This window comes from Pinus tabuliformis, chromosome 9 (genome assembly GCF_031772625.1).
Source record: "Pinus tabuliformis cultivar Carrire ecotype Pingquan chromosome 9, CPIR1, whole genome shotgun sequence".
NCBI classification, from domain to species: Eukaryota; Viridiplantae; Streptophyta; class Pinopsida; order Pinales; family Pinaceae; genus Pinus; species Pinus tabuliformis.
Genome location: NC_142307.1, coordinates 2,906,962 through 2,927,101, shown reverse-complemented (window position 1 = coordinate 2,927,101; position 20,140 = coordinate 2,906,962).

Below are 20,140 nucleotides of genomic sequence, written 5' to 3'. Positions count from 1 at the left end.
AGATTAGGAAACTAACTACGCCATTGGGTTCATGTCGCTAAGAGAGAGGTGTAGGATTGACATAAAGTTTGTCCAATATGGACACTACAAAATTTTCACTCTCTTGAGAATTTCGCCCAATCATGGTTCCCTCTGCCACTTCTCTGGGCTCATGGTTCCACCTACAATAAATTAATTAAAAAAATTATCATCTTGATTTCTGTGCACGCTCTTGGCTCCTCCATGCTGCTGGGCGCATTGACAAATGAGTTTATATATAAAATTTTGGGCGGGGTTACCAACATTGGTTGTTGGCGCATTGGTAAATTTGGTGTTTGGTTGGAGAGAGGTCAGGGGATCAAATCTCGACCCTCTGAAATTAGGCTAGCATATAAATATATTTTGGCATATGATTTTTTATAACCGCTTAAAATTGGTACACTGTTGGTATTAAATGGAATGTGGTGGTTGTATTGACTTAAATGGTTGGTACATGGTTTGGTTGCATGTGACATGGGACCGCTGCATGGTGGCGGGCCAACCCACGTGGTTGGTGCAAGCTCGATACTCGCTAGGATCCATAACATTGGCATTAAGTGTTGGGGTGTGGGTCGGGTCCACGGGAGGTGGCCCGCCCACCCCTTTGTAATATAGTTTTTTATATGGAGTTGGTTGGAGGGTGGAGTGACGGGAGTCATGGCCTGTTGGTTCCTATGGTTATTTGGTGTGGTTGGGCCAGCGGGGGTCATGGCCCGTTGGCCCTTTAATAATTGAAATTTTTGTGATGTAGTTTGGGGTGGCGGGGGATAAATATATATATATATATATATATATATATATATATATATGTTATAAACACATTTTTCGAATTTGCCTAATATAGGGGATATTAGACAAATTAAAGATCCAACAATTTCTCCCGCTTTCGGGAGTGAGGTTTCATGCCTCGGGGTCGGTCAAATTGTAGGACACTTAAACCTGACCCACAGTCCAACTTTTATTGCCTCGTTCTCCCTCATACGAGCTCGGATTGACAAATTTTTCACACTGGTGTGATCAAGATGACAAGATCTATGCTCTGGTCCTAGTTTGAAAACATTCTGATCACTTTGATTTTTGAGCTTCCATAAGTCCTCTTTGTCCTGTGTGTGTCCCTGGAGCCACTTGGATCAATCCTCCCCATTGAGGAGCTTTTGGTCCTCCAAAAGCATGAAAAATATCTACAACTTTTGTGTACCTTGTTTGCATCACAAGCATCCTTGGAAAGGTCTTGCTTCCATCTCCTTCACCTTTGTTCTTCGGATTCTTAAGCGATGAGCCGACACCTGCACCATGCAACCTATAGTACATTATTTTTTTACAAATTACATGCTTGACTTAGATGACCAATTAATGACCCAAGCATCCCACACTTGCCACAAGTTTATAACACATAATCGATGGTCAAGTTTACATCAAAATGGAAATGATACCCCAGCTACGAAACAAGGCCAACATATCATTGTTGCTTCAACAAGTGATGGAAAACACATCATCACTGCAACACATGATTTACTACAATAAGGCCAAACACTATTTTTGTTTTGACAAGTGATGGAAACACAACATTACTTTCACAATTTGTCATGCAACTCAAAATAAGACCAGACATCATTGTTGCTTAACAGGTGATGGAAACACGTCATCACTTTTACATTTTGAAATGCAACAAATGATTTACAAAAGCATGACCATGACAAGCTAACATATCTAGAAACCATTTTTCGCGTATCATTGTGAATGGGTCATCCCGCTATGCTGGTTTTTCTTATCAAACAATTGTTTCACGTAGTTCATGTATCAACACTTTGTCTTTAAGGCACTACTAGATGGAGCCTCCAACAAGTGGCTCTTTGATGGCCACTTCTGTCACAATGATTGGAATGGGCTTTCTTCTTTTAGATCTGCTTACCATGTTCCTTTACCTGCTGTTGAGAGGGCCTTTCATGCCTCTTCTTTGTTTGTGCTGCTATTCTTTTCCAGCACTTAGAAAATGCATGGTTATGTAATCCACAAAAGGTACAGGTTTTTCGATTTCATGTTTTACATTCATCATTAAAAACATGATTATAATTGAAATGAACATTCAAAGATCGAAACTAATTATACCTTTCCTTGCCGTCTCTAGTGTAAGTATGGTGATGGGATTATGGGGATGTGTTCCCATCATTCTCTTTCCTCGATGATTTTGACAATGTCTCGGAAGAATCTCACACCTTCGAGCATTCTCCCTCTGTGTATCTCAAGCCTGCAAGTTGAGGTCTCTCCACAACCTCCAATGGTTGAGTTATTCCTTGGTTATTAACACCAAGTTCTTTTTCCTCCTTGTGCCTCGTCCTGGTAAGGAGCCTCATGTTTGTCCCTGTAATTGGGATATCCAAATATCCAACAAAAATCATACTATGTGAAGATGAAACTGAAAGGAAATCAACATCTTTTACCTCCACTGTCGAGTTGGAAAGAACTGATGAGGGCTGCTCATCATCTGTTGTCGGTGGTTCGATGGTTGTCTCAACACATTCCCCAGCTTCTTTCTTGACATATCCAAGTCCTGCCTGATGGGGTAATTCTTCTACTTTGATGGGGTTGACAATGCCTTGGCCATTAACGCCCAACCCTTTTCCTTCATACCCCATTTTCTTCAATAGTTTGGAGCCAATTCCTGTGGTATGATTTTCAAAAACAATGAAATCATCATTAAGAAACATACATGAATTCAAAGAACTACTTTTTTCCTCACATGGCTCACACTGAAACTTTTCCAAGGCCTCGTCGTTAGCTTGCAATTGTCGTAGAAAACATTGTTTTTCCTCTTTCTCTTCTTCTATATGCATCTTCAATTCAACTTTGAAGATTCTATTTGTTCTGTTGAAGTTCTTCTAGGGCCTCTTCTATGGCTCACAATTGAAGCTGTAATTTCTCCTTTTCCTCTGTCTCTATTATTTCCACCCTTTTGGAAATTTTGAGCATGGTCACGTACATCGTTTTTTCATCCTATGTCGTTGCATGTTCCATTGTTCATGCTTGCAATTCACATCCAAGAAAAGATTGCTCTGATACCAAACTTGATCCGAGTTGACTCAACTCCCGGATTTAACCAAGATCTTTTACTTTTGTGATGTGATTAGAATTTCATTTGAAATAGCATAATTTAACATATATGCATGTTGTAAAGAAGAAGGAACATGACAATCATCAACAACATAACATAACAAGACCTTGATAACGGAGTTCGTCCAGGAGGCACTACGTCTCTGGGCCCTGGTGTTAATATGGTGTAGGTCGCTGCATTAAGTGATGTCAATAGTGATGATGTACATAAGAGGTGACATCCCTATCATACAAGGAAAATTCCCTCACACAAGAGTGGTTCCAAGAGATGTTCTACTACAGGAACTATCAGTAAAAAAGGACTCCTATTCGTATGACCTAAACTCATGCATGATGATAATGAGCATCCCGTCAACATGGCATAAAAGGGATCTCAATGCAAACATACATGGAGACACATGAGTATCCTATCAACATAACAACAAAGGGATCTCAAACAAAACATGATGAATCATGACAACAAGTACATCACACAGATGATTCCACGTCACATCAAGGAGGAATCATGAAACAGGTAACAAAACAAGATCCCACATCAAACATCAAACATCAAACAGGGATCTATGCAACACAATGCATCTCATAGCAAAAATAAGTACATGAACATACTACATATACCTCACATCCTGGGGCCATCTGAAGAAACAGATGTCAAAATGCTGAAGCTGGTCATACCATCAATCTCATGGCATCGAATCCCATGGAAATGATTGCTCACACATTGAACGCTGGCACTTACACTCCACTTTGAAAAATGGCCAAAAAATAGAATGGTCAAATGGAAATTCTGAATGCACCATCATATTTGTGGCGTCGAATAGTGCAAAATAGATTGTCAAATTTCTGAATTCTAAGAAAATGAAAATCTGGGGCTTAAGGAATCTTTTAGATTCCCCCTAGATTCCTCAAAGATTCCCTCCTCCAGGTCGTCTGAAACTCTGATGCTCAAATCAGGAAACTGATAGTGCAATTGGGTTCATGTTGTCGAGAGGTGTAGGATCGACATAAAGTTTGTCCAATTTGGACACTGCAAAAATTTCACCCTTCTGAGAATTTTTCCCAATCATGGTCCCGCCTACCTCTTCTCTGGGCTCATGGTTCCACCTGCAATAGATTAATTAAAAAAAATTATCGTCTCAATTTCCATGCGTGCTCTTGGCTCCTCCATGCTGTTGGGGGATCAAATCCCGAACCTCTAAAATTAGGCGAGCACATAAATATATTTTGGCATATGATTTTTTATAACCGCTTAAAATTGGCTCGCTGTTGGTATTAAAAGGAATGTGGTGGTTGTATTGACTTAAATGGTTGGTACATGGTTTGGTTGCGTGTGACATGGGGTCACCCCATGGTGGCGGGCTAGCCCACGTGGCCTGGGGGTGGTGGCCTGCCACCTGATATATATATATATATATATATATATATATATATATATATATATATATATATATATATATATATATATATATATATATATATATATATATATATATATCTAAACACATTTTTTGAATTTGTCTAATATATGGGATATTAGACAAATTAATGATCCAAAAAATTCGCCCACTTTCGGGAGCTAGGTTTCATGCCTCGGGGTCAGTCAAATTGTAGGACAGTTAAACATGGCCCACAATCCAACTTTGACCAAAACTTTGACTAGCTCGTTCTCCCTCATACGAGCTCGGATTGACGAACCATTTGAACTGCTGCAATCAGGACAACAAGATCTACGCTCCAGTCTTGGTTCAAAAAAAATTTGCTCACTTTGATTTTTGAGCTTCCATAAGTCCTTTTTGTCCTCTGTGTGTCCCTGGAGCCACCTAGATCATCATGATATCTTCAAGAGGATGATCCAAGATTGTTACAACGGTTCTTTAATAGATCTATTCACATGGGATGCCTCAATAAATACTTTAACAAAATTGCTCTAAATTTACTTCACGACATGATCCTAGGTTTTCTTTACAAGGCTTCAACCATGCATTAAGAAGCTTATTCATAAACTCTTCAGAGGTTTCTTCTTCACAATTATGGAAAATGAAACAATCCAAGTTCTAATCCCAAGGTAAACCTTCACAGGAAGTACTTGGTCCAAAGGATGTTATCTAAACAAGGTTTCTAAAACTTTGCCTCCAACTCAGATTTGTCCACAAGTTTGCACAAAGACTACCAACTAGTGTCCTCAATAGCTCTTCAACAAAGTTCTGCAAATTTTAAAGTCTTCAAAAGGTATAACTATAATTCCACCGCTATCCAAAAGTATGCTAAAGATAAACTGCAGATCATGCTCCTTTGAAACAGAGAATGATTCATAAGCTTAATTAATGCCCAAAATTGTAAATGAAGTGTGAAAAATCCAAGATTTATTCATAGATTACAAAACCAAATTTGGTAGCCAACACAAGTTCAAGCACTAGGTTTTAGGTTCAGCCTAAATCTTGTGTGTGTTATAGTGCAAATTTTACCACAAGTCTGAAAAATTTCAGGATTCAGAGAGATGCTACAAGTTCATGAATTTTCACAGGTATGTGAGAATTTCTCAGGTGCTAGGATCTTTTGATCTACAACTTTGGAGATATGATATGGAGGAGTTTGATCAACAGACCTCTAGTTCCTTTAACAAAGGGTTTGTTTTCTTGTCAAAAGAATTTTCTCCACTATTTTGCTTCAGTTACCACACACTATTCTTTTATTTTATTTTCTTTGTTCTACATGTTTTCCTTGTGTAAACTTCATGATCTTAACAAATATTTTACTTCTTCGCATTGTATATCCTTATAATCTTGTCTTTTGTGATTCCTTGCGCTATTTTTTAATTGTTTTTCAATTATTCGGTGTTTCCTTCAACGAATCCATGTTACACAAACACACAGATGTGTGTGTGTGTGTGAATTAAGGATATGTGACAATTGGCTATACAGGAAGTCGACTTCTGCTGGTGGAGTCGATCAACGAATTGGTGGAGCCATGTAGTGTGTCCAACATGGAGCTGAAAATATGTTCAACATTATCTTATATAATGTTTCTTTTGAATATATTATATCTTCAAAAATTATGCATGTCGTGGAGGTAGCTTTATAATTTTTTTTATCAATCTATAAATTTGTTATGGTAGAATGTTAAGGGATGGAGATAAAAAATGTTTTGAGGCTCTTTTAAATAACAATTTTTTCATGAATAGCTTTTAGGGATTTACGATTTATGACTTAGGGTTTGTGTTTTAGGACATATATGGAATTATGGTATAGCGTTGTATCAAGGGATTTAGTAATGCATATACTTTGTTACCTATAATTTCATCTATTACACTTAGGGTTTTAATGTCCATTCTAGGATTTTGTATTAGGCTTTGTATCTAGGTTTTTGTTTTGCCATTAATTTAGGGTATATAGAGTTAAGGATTCATCAAGGAAGAAATTAGGGTTTCACCATTTAGGAATTAGGGTAAACTAGAATTTAGGGTTTAGGGTTTCTATGGGGTTAGGGTTTCATATGCACTTAAGGTTAGGTTTATGTTATCTTTAACATTTCCACCTAGTTGCCATGTTTTCAACAATGCTCCATGGTATTGACATCAACGGAAACTTTATCCAACAATATCCCCCTTTGTCATTGATGGAAATGCTCTCCCCTTTTCATAATTCCTCATCAAAACAAAGATAGAACAATAATTACCTCCAAGTGCGACACTTGGGGTACACTTTGTGATGACAATGACGACACTAGAGCGACAGTGCATGAAAATTTGGGAATGGGTCTAATACATGTTTATATAATAAATAGGACCCATTGGTACCAAGTCTACCTCTCACAATGAAAAATAGCTCCTCTTTTATAATGTGCGACACTTATGGTCCATTTTATGATGCAAGTGATGACACTGGTGAAACAATGCTCACCACTTTGGAAATGTGTTCAATGTTCTATTTATGACAAATAGAACGCAGTAGTGTAGGCGAATGCATCAGAACTACCCTTCAAGAATGTAAAAATGACTCCCTTTGACCGAATGTGGCACTTCCCTAACCAAAATGAGGACACTTGAAACAGTAAGGAAAACATGAAAGTGAAACTTACAAAATCTAAAGAAAGTGAAAGTGACACATGCTATAGTAAAGAATACATAAAAGCGCCACTTGTAGAAGTAAGAGAAATAAGAAATGACAATCACAAAAGGGAAGCTACACTAAATAAAACCAAATTGCACAAAAGAGACAGTTGAGAAAACTACTTAAGAGATCATACGATCACAACCAACAGTGAGGGAACTATCAATCTTTGGATTATTCATTGACCATCAACAAGGACTGTATAGTCTCTGTCTCTAGGGACTGCACAATCACTATCCTCGGAGACTGCACATGCACTACCTCCTGGGATTATTTAGTCATCAACCATGGGGAATTACACAATGATTGTTCTCAGCATTTGTGCAATTACTATCAGCTAGGATTGTGGAGGGTTTGACTCTCTAATATACACAGGATTAATTGTAAGAAACGTGCTTTTGAAGGCATAGAAAGATAGGCATGTGTAAGAAAGTGACTCTGACAGTTAAGAACATTAGTTGATTATGAAATGGCTATGAGAATCGAGGAATGGCAGATCATAAGATCATAAGTATGCTCCAAAATTCATGCGACACACTGTTAGAACTCCAAATTCTTTGTTCAGGTTTAATCCTTAAGTGCAAAGTCTTAGTCTTTCAGGAAGTATTGATTCACCATGTATATTTCCCCAATTTTCCACTTATCATCGTTAAAGACATAGTCCCTTCTATTCCTTTCTCAACTTCAAACACATTAACATAAGATTAGTCATACCTCAACTTTTTCGATATGGAAGAAGGATAGTAGGTATTCCAAGATTTCAAGTACATTTCCTGGTGTTTCTCTAATGTTAATGAGCTTGGACAGTACCCTTGTAGATTCACCTCAAGGGGACACAAGTATCACTTTAGGCTTGTTTAGTACCCCGACAAAGTTTATTGCTTCACCTCTCTGCAAAGGAAACCTTTCTCTTCTTCAACCTTTATTCTATTTTCTTAAAGATATGCTTGAAGCATTTATTGAATATTTGTAAAATGGGGGAAGATATATCTCCACTTATTCATATTAGAATAGGTTGTTCCTTTTCTAAGGGATTTGAAAGATAACTGAATATACTCGTATTTTTTTTTCCCATTCCCTTATCTACTCAATTGAGTTGAGAGGTCGAAACATTATTCAAATACAAGGCTGAGTCGGAATGAATATCCTAATAAAGGTATGGGCTTCATAGTTTGTCTAAACGATTTCTATCTGAAACGAATTTTATTTTCCATTTAGACATCATTGAATTTAAGGATATGTAAACCTAAGATAAAGAAGATAATAACAGATAAGCCAAGCATTTTTAGTCGTCACAATTTCCATTTTCAAGTTTTTCCACATTGTATTTTGATCATTTTCATGCAGAGTCTTATTAAATAAAATAAAGAAAGAAAATGAATAAGAGTAAGATAAATTCAAAAGCATAGTGGAAGTAAACCTTAACTAAAAAGGAACATGGGAGACAAATAAGGAAAACAAACCAAATACAAGAATTAGTGTTGCAACTTTCCTCGATGGATTTTTCCAACTATTCTTGTTGCTGGTATGCTTGGTCTCTTTTCTTAGCCACCTCCTCCAGCTGCTTCTTTAGTATATCTTTCTTCTTTCCCTTCTATATTGTCATCATCATGGTTCATTGTTCCTGCTCCTACAACTTAGTTGTTAAACTTTGATGGAACTTGTGCAGCATCTGAATGGGCAGTGCGACAATATTTATGTTGACATTCTTCCTTGATTTGGCTCATTCTTTGTCCTCCAGTGAGTACCAGTGAAGTGCCCCAACTGGAACCTGCACAACTCTAACACTGAATTGAGTTTCTATTCTTTGCTCTACCTGCAATGTTTATATTTTTGTTCTGGTTGTTTTGCTACTTGTTGCAACACCTCCAACTCTATGATGGCCTTCTGTACTTTAGCCAAGATCGTTCTATATTGACAATCAATTCTATCCCAGGTCTCTGTCATGATCTCCTGGACCTTCTCTCTAATCTCATCGATGTCCCCACTAGTGAGGACAAGTGTTTCTATGCCCTTGGACTTATCCTCCTTCTGCTTTTTCCTCTTACCTATTGCAGTTGTTTTTACAGGATAAAACACCCTAAGGTCTGGGTTGAGAACCCCAAAAGATCGAAGGGCATACACCAACAAGAAGCAAGCAAACAATAGTCCTGATGCTTAAACTACTAAAGTAGGATGAAGAGATAATACTCGTAGGTCCTATGTTTGAGGATGTTCCCATAGGGTCCAAACTCTTTGCTTCCTCCAATGCTTCAAAACCTGCAACTCGTTCCAGAAAAGTATATATACTAACAGTAGTTCAAATCATGTTCAAGATATGAATATAGATCATATAAGCATATAGATATAAAACATGAGATCATACATAATTAGATCATAATATGAGTTAAAGCATAAATATCATCACATCAGGAACAAGACAAAGCTTCTTTATTGATGTCTGCAAAGAATGTGGAAGAATACAACCTGATTCGACCATGGCTCCAAGCGAAACCTTCCTCTAGATCCGTCCAACCCAAGCCCCAACAATCCTCTTTTAAATGCATACACATAGATTCCATATAAAGGGGATGGACATCTCTGTGAGGAAACAAGGGTTTCCTATAGCTAGGAGTGCAGGAGGCACATGGATAAATCAGACTTGATCAAGGACCAATTGGATATAATATCAATATCCCAGCTTTTCTCTCCCCTTAGGCCTTCCCATGAGGTGTATTTATATCACCCCAAAATAGTTGTTTCAGTTGGTTTACAGTTAGGCCAATATGGGCTCTTGTACATGGGCTTCCGGTGTAACTTGCAAACCCCACCCATAAAATAGGGATTTTATATTTTTTTAATATTTCAAATTATATACACAGGTTGGGTATAGCTGGACACACGTGTGCACACACGTTTTGAAGGGCAGAGTTGTGTATGGAATTTAAAATAATGTTTTTTAGTAAAAGGACCAAGTTTGAAGGAAAAGGTTTGCCCAAGGCCATGACTCAGAGCATCAAGAATACAAGGGTGATAAATAATGCTATAACAGATTCCCCCTAATGTATGAGGTTAGAAGGTGTACACGATGGTCGAAATGTATTAAGGTATCAAAAGAATCATGCAAGGACTTGGGAGGAGATCACTAGATTCTAGCCTTCCAAACCAGTGGAAGAGATCAGAAAGAAATCTCATGTCTGAGGCGGGCATACCAATGCTCAGAGATAGTAAAGCACGTCCGCATGTCAAGTGTAGAGCGAATCCAATATGTATACAAGTACAAAGGAAACTAATAAATACATAGTGGAACATCTTATCATAGCCACAAAAGTACATATCAAGCCTATTTCACAATATCACATATAAAAGAACTGATCAATGATGTTGAAGGAGATATCTGATCACTGATGTCACATAACTGATCCTCAAAGTACCAAGTCAAAAATTGGAATAATGGTATTGCATGCAACTCGAGTGCCAACATATAAAATGTTGTTGGGATGAAATGCAACATACACTAGTACAAAATGACTAATTAATTACTAAAATAACAACTAAAATTTGCATATAAACGACCATTTTCAATCAGCGACCAATAGTATCTAATTTATAGTATCTTATAACACGACCAACTTTTAGTCATTTTTAGCTAAGTCATTAATTGGTTTCCTCAATTTTACCATCTAGTAGTATATTTAGTCATTAATTTCTTCATTGGTTTAGTCATTAATTATCACAATTGATGACCAAATATATAACAAAATATATTACTATATGAATCCTCGAGAAAACCAATTAATGACCAAAGAAATATGACCAAAACTTTGGTCATGTTATAAGATACTATAAATTAGCTATTAATAGTCATATATATGCAAATTTTAGTCATCATCTAGAACCAACTAATGACCAAAGAAATATGACTAAATTTTAGTTGTGTTAAAAGATGTTGTAAATTAGCTACTAATAGCCGTATCTATGCAAAATTTAGTCATCATCTAATAATAAAAACTTTATCATTTGCAATAGTCATTTATCTTTTTTTGGTATTTTCATATTCATTATATAAACGACTGATTTAGTAGTTTCTATTCATTTCATTTAATTTCATTCATAATCATTATAAATGACTAATTTAGTCATATATTCATTTTATTCGTGTTCATCATTAATTAATATAAACAATTAATTTAGTAGTTTTAGATTGATTTTATGTGTTTATTATTAATCACCATAAATTAATTAATATGATTTTGTGACTTAATTTTAAGAAAATGTCATACAATGTGCATGTTTATCTAATATGATAATGAAAAGTTACATATGTTAATTACAAGACTAAATAATATCAAGTGCAAATAAAAATAATTTCAACCATATAAATTTTATTATATAAAATATCAAGTATTACAATATGAGTTTCCAACTTAATATCGGTTGGACTATAATTTACACATGAAATATTGTTTCATCATTTCAAAACCTTATCACTGTGTTTCCAAAGCATTGTAAGTGAATTGACCAACTCTGAAGGCTTGGCCATCAGTCTCTATGAGTGTGTCTTATGCAAGATATTGGCTCTAAGGGTATCACTAGACTTATTCTCTTCTCTCTCTCATTTTGCATTTGTCGCTCTAGTGTTATTGTTCTCCTCTTTCTTCAATTGTTGCTTATTACCATCCATATTGAGTTCCTCTCCTAAAAATGAAAGAAGATACAATGCAGAGTATAAGACATGAAAGATGATGAATACTTGAATATAAAATAAAGTAGACTATAAAAGTTTTATATGACATATACCTCAACATTCGATAGTGGCCACTGTGTGGCTAGATGACCTGTATAAACAAAGAAAATAAAATGTCACCATAGAAAATGGAATTGGTTCATCATGCATGCTAGGATTTTTTGTGTGTGCACGCATCATATTGCTCACTTCTAACTGTATCAAAAACAAAGAGTATGCACAATGACATGTAGTGACATGTGGGTGTCTATTTGACTCAATGATATGCTTGATTTTTTAACCCATTCCAATCCTACCACAATGAAATTAAGAGAGACAAGGACACAAGAAGGACTATCAATAAATTAAATTAGAGACTTTAGAATGCAACTCAATTGTACCTGAATGTAACGATAAGTATTTGCAACTTCCTGGTCACCGATGAGCATCAAATCACATTGTGAAAAATTCCTTGCATTATGATAATTTGGTTGCACTTGCACTAATCCTCTATAGTAGTCCCTTGACTTGCCTATAGATATAATTTTAGAAACAATCCTACTCCTGCAATTCTTCCCTATATGGATCATCTTTGTCCCCCCTATTGATAGTTATTTTTCAAGGAAATAGAATAGAAGTCTCCAATTGCATCATCGCCTTTCAAACCAATGCTTAAGTATTTCCAGGTGATTGTTGAACCAGTCTCTACTCAAGTCCATGAAATCCTTGATTTGACAACATCGTTAAAACCTCTTTTCGTAATAAAATTATAAATCCCACATCTGCATTCCTCGTCCCTGACATACTAATTCTTTATAGTGGAATACTTTATCATTTCTGCCTCGATGCAATAGAGATCCACTACTGTGGCATGGAGATGGTTGGTGTCATAAAATGGTATAGTTCATCATTCAATATATGTCACAAAACTCCTCTCACCTCACATAACTCCTCTCATCTACAAAAATAAGAGTCCTCTAAAAATGTTTGGTATCCATCTCATTCATCCTGAAATAAGTGGACATTTCCATGGGTGACCAAGTGTGCTTGAATATTTAATAGAAGGAGCTATCACTAAAAATATAAAAATACAATGCATCATAATAGTTATCTGCAGGAACAACTACCCTACCAAGCTACTTCCTAACTAGATAAAGGTACTCTTGAATTACCACTTATAAAAAACAAAAGATAACATCAACTACCTATAGAGTCTACCTATGCATGGTAGCAATGAAAAAACTGTCGAAAACAACATCTACAACAACGTTGGTCAATCTCTTCTTCTTGTCAAGGGCATGCCCAACTCTTGAAAAGTATCAAGTAGGTTAGGGTCCACCTCATCCAGGCTCATCTTCTTCTTCTACTCTCTCTGTTTAGGTTCAGAATAATACCAAATGTGTTCGAAATTGATGGGTGGGTAAAAGTTATCAGACCATTGAGTTCTTCCATTTTTAATCATTGTCTGTAAGAGTTGAATCTAAATTGCAAAAGTGGTTCATGTTCCTTCTTTTTAGCTAACATTAAGAGTTGTAAGGTTTAAAGGATATAAGTATGTTCTACATAAAATATAGTAACATGGTTTAAAATTGTAGGCATTGAGATCAAAATCTAAGGATGAAACATAAAAGATTTTATGTTCATGATTACAAGAAATTTTAATTTCATGTAACAATGTTTGAGGAAGGTCTAGCATTTGCATCCTACCAGAAAATTTTATTGCATCACTTGCCCTTTTAATTTAGGCATGGTAGAGTCGATTACACAAACAATCAACCACTAAAAAAAGGTGAAAAGAAAAAATAAAATTTCATGCATTCTAACCCTAGAAAAGTTAGGGAGGAGCAAACTGATCTGTACAATAAGGACATGCAAAATGCTTACTTGTCCATTATCTTTTGATGAATTGTTAGCCACAATCAAGATCTGCATGATCATAATCATTAAACCCTTTGTACAATAAAGACATGAAAAATTATTACTTGCGCTTTGTCTATCATAATCATTAAACCCTTTATAACATGCAAAAATCTTACGTGTGCATTGCCTTTTGATGAATTGTTGGCGGCAATCAAGATTTGCATTATCATAATCATTAAAATCTCAACTCTAGATAAAATTTATGATTTGATCATATAAACCCTCAAAATTATTTACCCATAAGAACAAAAATCCTCTTTAGTAAAAAGGAAGAAGAGATTCCAAATTCATACCCATGTACAAATTACCAAAATATCATAATCATTAAACCCTCAACTCTAGATAAAATTTATGATTTGATCATATAAATCCTTGAAATTATTTACCCATAAGAACAAAAATCATCTTTAGTAAAAAGGAAGAAGAGAGTCCAAATTCATACCCATGTACAAATTACCAAAATATCCTTGCCCAATGACCTTGCCCTTATCATAATCATTAAACCCTCAACCCTAGATAAAATTTATGCTTTGCTCATATAAACCTTCAGAATTATTTACCCATACAAACAAAAATCCTCTTTAGTAAAAAGGAAGAACAGATTCCAAATTCATACCCATCTACAAATTACCACAATGACCTTTCCCTTATCATAATCATTAAACCTTCAACTCTAGATAAAATTTATGCTTTGATCATATAAACCCTCTAAATTATTTACCCATACAAATAAAAATCCTCTTTAGTAAAAAGGAAGAACAGATTCCAAATTCATACCCATGTATAGATTACCAAAATATCCATGCCCAGTGACCTTTCCCTTCCTCCATCTAATCGTTGATGCTCTCCTAAGGTGTTTCCCATGCAAACTCCATATGGGGTTCTAATCCCATGAAATCCATAGATCACATTGATGGCCTTCCCCACACAGATATAGACAGGGCAGAGAAAAATACAGTGCTACAATGTGATGTTGTAATCATACCCATGTACAAATTACCAAAATATCCATGCTCAGTTACCTTTCCCTTCCTCCATCTAATGGTTGATGCTCTCCTAACGAGTTTCCCATGCAAACTCCATCTGGGGTTCGAATGTTGATGCTCTCCTAACGTGTTTCCCATGCAAACTCCATCTGGGGTTCGAATGTTGATGCTCTCCTAACGAGTTTCCCATGCAAACTCCATCTGGGGTTCGAATGCCATGAAATCCATAGATCATGTTGATGGTCTTCCTTGAATTTCCACGTAGATATAGACAAGGCAGAGAAAAATACAGTGCTACAATGTGATGTTGTAATCTGTGAATTGTTGATGCTCTCCTAACGAGTTTCCCATGCAAACTCCATCTGGGGTTCGAATGCCATGAAATCCATAGATCATGTTGATGGTCTTCCTTGAATTTCCACGTAGATATAGACAAGGCAGAGAAAATACAGTGCTACAATGTGATGTTGTAATCTGTGAATATTTTATTTGAACCCAACGCTAAAATGGAAATGAAAAAGAAAGAAAATATTTATAATAGAAAAAATAAAAGAAATATTTATAATATAAAATAATATATATAAATTGCAATTGGGTTAAATGATTTATTTTTAATAAGAATTCCATATTTTTTCTTAAGACGCTAAATTAAAAAGAAGAAGAATAAGTTAAAAATAATATTGGGATGAGTGTAAACATTTAAATATGAACTCAATTAATAATAAAACGTTCAAAAAAAAAAAAAAAAAAAAAAAAAAAAAAAATTGTTATATTTTGATTTTGTTATTAACTTGTGAATATGCTTTGTTACAATACCATGGCTTATCAATACTACAAGTCCAAAAACATAACTTATTCCAAAACCAAAATATTTGACAACAATATGACAAGGTTCTTAACATGAATATTCACCCCCACATTATGGTAGATAGTATTAACTTTTAAAAACTAGCCTTTGTTACAATACCATGGGTCAAAACCATGGATTATCAATACCACATACCCAAAAAAACATAAATTATTTCACAATCAAATATTTTATAACAACATGACAAGATTGTTAACCATGGATATTCACCCTCACTTTACCATGGATATTAACTTACAAATCTGCTTTGTTACAATACCATGGGCCAATACCATGCCTTATCAATACCACATGTCAAAAAACCATAACTTATTTCATAGTAAAAATATTTTATTTTAATTTAATTTTACAACATTTTTTTAATTGAATCTAAAAGGGAAAATGTTACAATTTGAGATATATCTAAACACTATCTCCTCAAGGACTAAATTAAGATTTTAATAAAATTAAGTTAAAGTGCATGATTTTTTAAAGTTTTCCATTATTTAATTTTCTTTGATATTCCAAAATATAGGTTTAATATTTTACAACCAATACCATGGCTTATCAATATTACAAGTCCAAAAATCATAATTTATTATTTCACAACTAAAATATTTTACAACAATATCACAAGATTCTTAACCGTGAAAATTCACCCCCACATTACGGTAAATATTATTAACTTGTAAAAAGTAGCCTTTTGTGACAATACCATGGGTCAATGCCATTGATTATCAATACCACATGCCAAAAAAAACATAAATTGTTTCACAATAAAAATATTTTATAACAATACCACATGCCCCAAAAAACATAAATTATCTCACAATCAAATATTTTATAACAATATGACAAGATTGATAACCATGTATATTCACCCTCACTTTACCATGGATATTAACTTGTAAATCTGTTTTTTTACAATGCCATGGACCAATACCATGGCTTATCAATACTGCATGCCAAAAAACCATAACTTATTTCATAGTAAAAATATTTTATTTTAATTTAAGTTTACAACATTTTTTTAATTGAATCTAAAAGGGAAAATGTTACAATTTGAGATACATCTAAATAAGGTTTTAATAAAATTAAGCTAAGATGGATCTATGCTGGTTCTTTATATAACCGGAGTCGATCAATCCAAGGGATGAGAGGAAAATTGACTAATTATTATAGATTAAATATAGTGCATGATTTTTTAAAGTTTTTCATTATTTTATTTTCTTTGACATAATTGATCCAAAATATAGGTTTAATATTTTACAACCAATTAAATTTTTCTAATTTAGATAATTTCTTAAACACAATACAATGTGATCAAATTTAAGAGAGAGTTGGGGAGGGGGTGGAGAGAGGGAGTGAGAGGGTGAAAAAGTTGGAGGATAGAGAGAGAGAAAGAGAGAGTGATGGGGGGGAGAGACGGAGCAAGAGGAAGGAAGAGAGAGGAGGGAGAGAGAGAGAGAGAGAGAGATGGAGTTGGAGTGGGAGAGAGAGGGAGGAAAGAACAAAGGCATAGAGAGATAGAGGTGGAGACAAAGAGGAGTGAGAAGGGAGAGAGAGTGAGGGAGATAGGAGAGGAGGGAAGAGAAAGAAGAGGAGAGGATAGAGATAAGGAGAGAGATGGAGACATAGAGATGGAGAAGGATAGGGAGGGGGGCAGATAGTGATAGAGTTGGATGGAAGAGAGAGAGAGAGAGGGAGAGTGATTTGGGGGGGAGAGATAGAGGGAGGTGGGAGATAAGGGATAGAGAGGAAGGAAGATAGAGATGAGGAGAGAGAGATGGAATTGGAGGGGGTAGGAGAGGGAGGGAACAAGAAAAACATAGAGGGATAAATGTGGAGAGAGAGGGGGTGACAAGGGATTCATGGAGAGAGAGTGAGGGAGAGAGGAGAGTGGGAGGGAATAGAGAGAAGGACATAGATAGAGAGGGAGAGAAGGGGGAGAGAGATATAGACAAAGAAGGGGAAGAGAGGGGGAGAGAGTATGTGTATGTTTGGGGGGTGAGACAAAGAGAGGGAATAAAAAGGAGACACAAATAAAAAGATACATATTATATAGTATTATATAACCAACATAGATCCATATTAACCCTATAACTATCAAGTGTTGAGAAGGATCCAATCTCTCGAGGTAAAAACATTTCCTCAAGTTTTTCACTAGAAAAAAAAGTTTGCACCTCGAGAGATTGGACCCCTCTCAACGCTTGATAAATCCGGTGTTAAGATGGATGTAGGTGGGTTAATATGAAATTAATGTAGTTTTTATTTGATATTATAGTCTTAAAAATTAAAATTTCCCTTTAAATTAATTTCAAATTAGAACTAAATCCAATTAGATTTAATGAATAGATTTTTAAAAAATACATAAAATAATTTTTTTATTAAAAATATATTTTTAAAATTACAAATTATTAGAGATACATAGTGCAAAGTTGGCTCACCTATACACCATGTGGGGATGAAGATGAAGAAGTGTTTAAGGAAGGATAACCTTTCAACCGATCTTTAACAACCTTTCAATCCCCTATCACTTGTAAGTTTAGATTGCTTGACACAATTAAGATGACTAAAATAAAATATTATTGTAGTACTTGTTAGGTATTTGTATTTTTGTTTTTATACTAAATTAGTCATTCATATTAGTCATTTTTAGTTGTATTACTTATTAGCTAGTCACATATTTTAACCTGCGACTAAATTAGTGATTTATGTTAGTCGTTTTTAGTTTGGTCACTTAAGATTGCTCATTTTTGGTAATATTTCACTTGGAAAAGCTGTGGTGACTAGCTTTTTTAGTCACTTAGTCACTAATTGCTCATTTTCTACTAGTGATATAAGGTGGATTATGTCACTGGCATCAAACTAGAGGAACTTAAAAGTGAACCAAAAAATGTTGATGCAACCTGAGGTCTTCACCGACCGCCATGGTATATTTCTACACTATGGGAATAAATGAGTTGAAGTTGACAATCTGAGAAATTGTTTGATTACTGGTCATTGATGTATACTGTTAACAAACTTAAGAAAACTCACTGATAATGATGATGAGAGTCAAGATACCCTAGTACAATCTAACAAGTGTGAATAAATGAGTTGAATTTGAACACTTGAGAGAATCTATCAATCAGGAGACACTGATGTATTCTCACTGTTGATAGTAAAGGAATCTGCCACTGATGACTGCAAACCCTAAGGTACTAAAAAAAGGACACTAGACCTTATTTCCGTAGCAATGAGTTAGATTCGATGGGACAAGATATGTTGGAAGGAAGGAATTAAGGCATCCCACATCAATCCATCACGAGTGTAACTCGCAGGCCAATAATTTGGAAGGAATCAGATGAAGAAAGATGAAGTAACCATGCCGAAGCACATTTCTAGCATAGACAAGATATGGATAGCGCATGACAAAAACCCTCTAAACCAACCAATAATGAAAGTTAACACAAAGGCGAGGAATCCACCAATGGGGTCAAATGGAAACCAAGGTACTACACGAATCCCAATGTGTGATCATGTAAGTTGACATCGATCACAAGGGAAACCACTTAGTTAAAGACCCATGATACTGATCAATGTCGAGTAAAAGGTCACCTATCAATGATGGAAATAGGGCTAGGGTGCAACTCTAGGCCTACTATCAGAGAAATTTGTTGAATTCGATAAGAGAAGACTCGCCGGCAAGAAGTCAATGGAGACCTTCTTAACTAGCACGAGCAAAGGACCAAATATCGGATGTGATACTGAACATAACTCTGACAGACCTGGTATGGCTGACTAAAAATGAGTCAAGAGACACCGCAGAAAGGCCGACTCAGGTTTACTTCCCTTGAACAAAATCACAACTCAAATGTGACAGTATTGCATAATATGATAAATTTGTGTAAGTTTGTCATGCAGTAGGCATGAACAAACTCTCCATATGATTGGAAGAGATAACCAACCAGAGGAGTATTGACTCAATGAAAAGGTTATGTGTTTGTTGAAGCCCCGAAAATCGGGTCGACAACAAGGGGGATACCCACCCGGTCCGGACCTTGGTTGGAAGTTCCTTATCCGTTTGGTATAGCGGGTCCGACTCGGGATAATGGGACCAGTTTCCCAATCTAAGGGTGTGTGTGTGCAGAATTCGATGTTATTGATCTAAGAATACTTAAAGCTAATCTAATTCAAACTTTTAAACTAACTCTATGCAATTGTAATCTAATGAAAACAGCACATCTAATCTATGCTAACCCGGGGTGTATTTCCTCTATTATGCGATCTAAAGAGATTTCAAATAATAACTGGTAATAAAGATCATTCAGCTAATATAAGAATAGAAATCAATTAATATGAACCATTTTTCATATAAAGTTAGGCAAAACAATTGTGAACAGTATATCGCATAATAAGTTATTCATACATCAAACATAAATAAATGGCTCCACTGTACAAA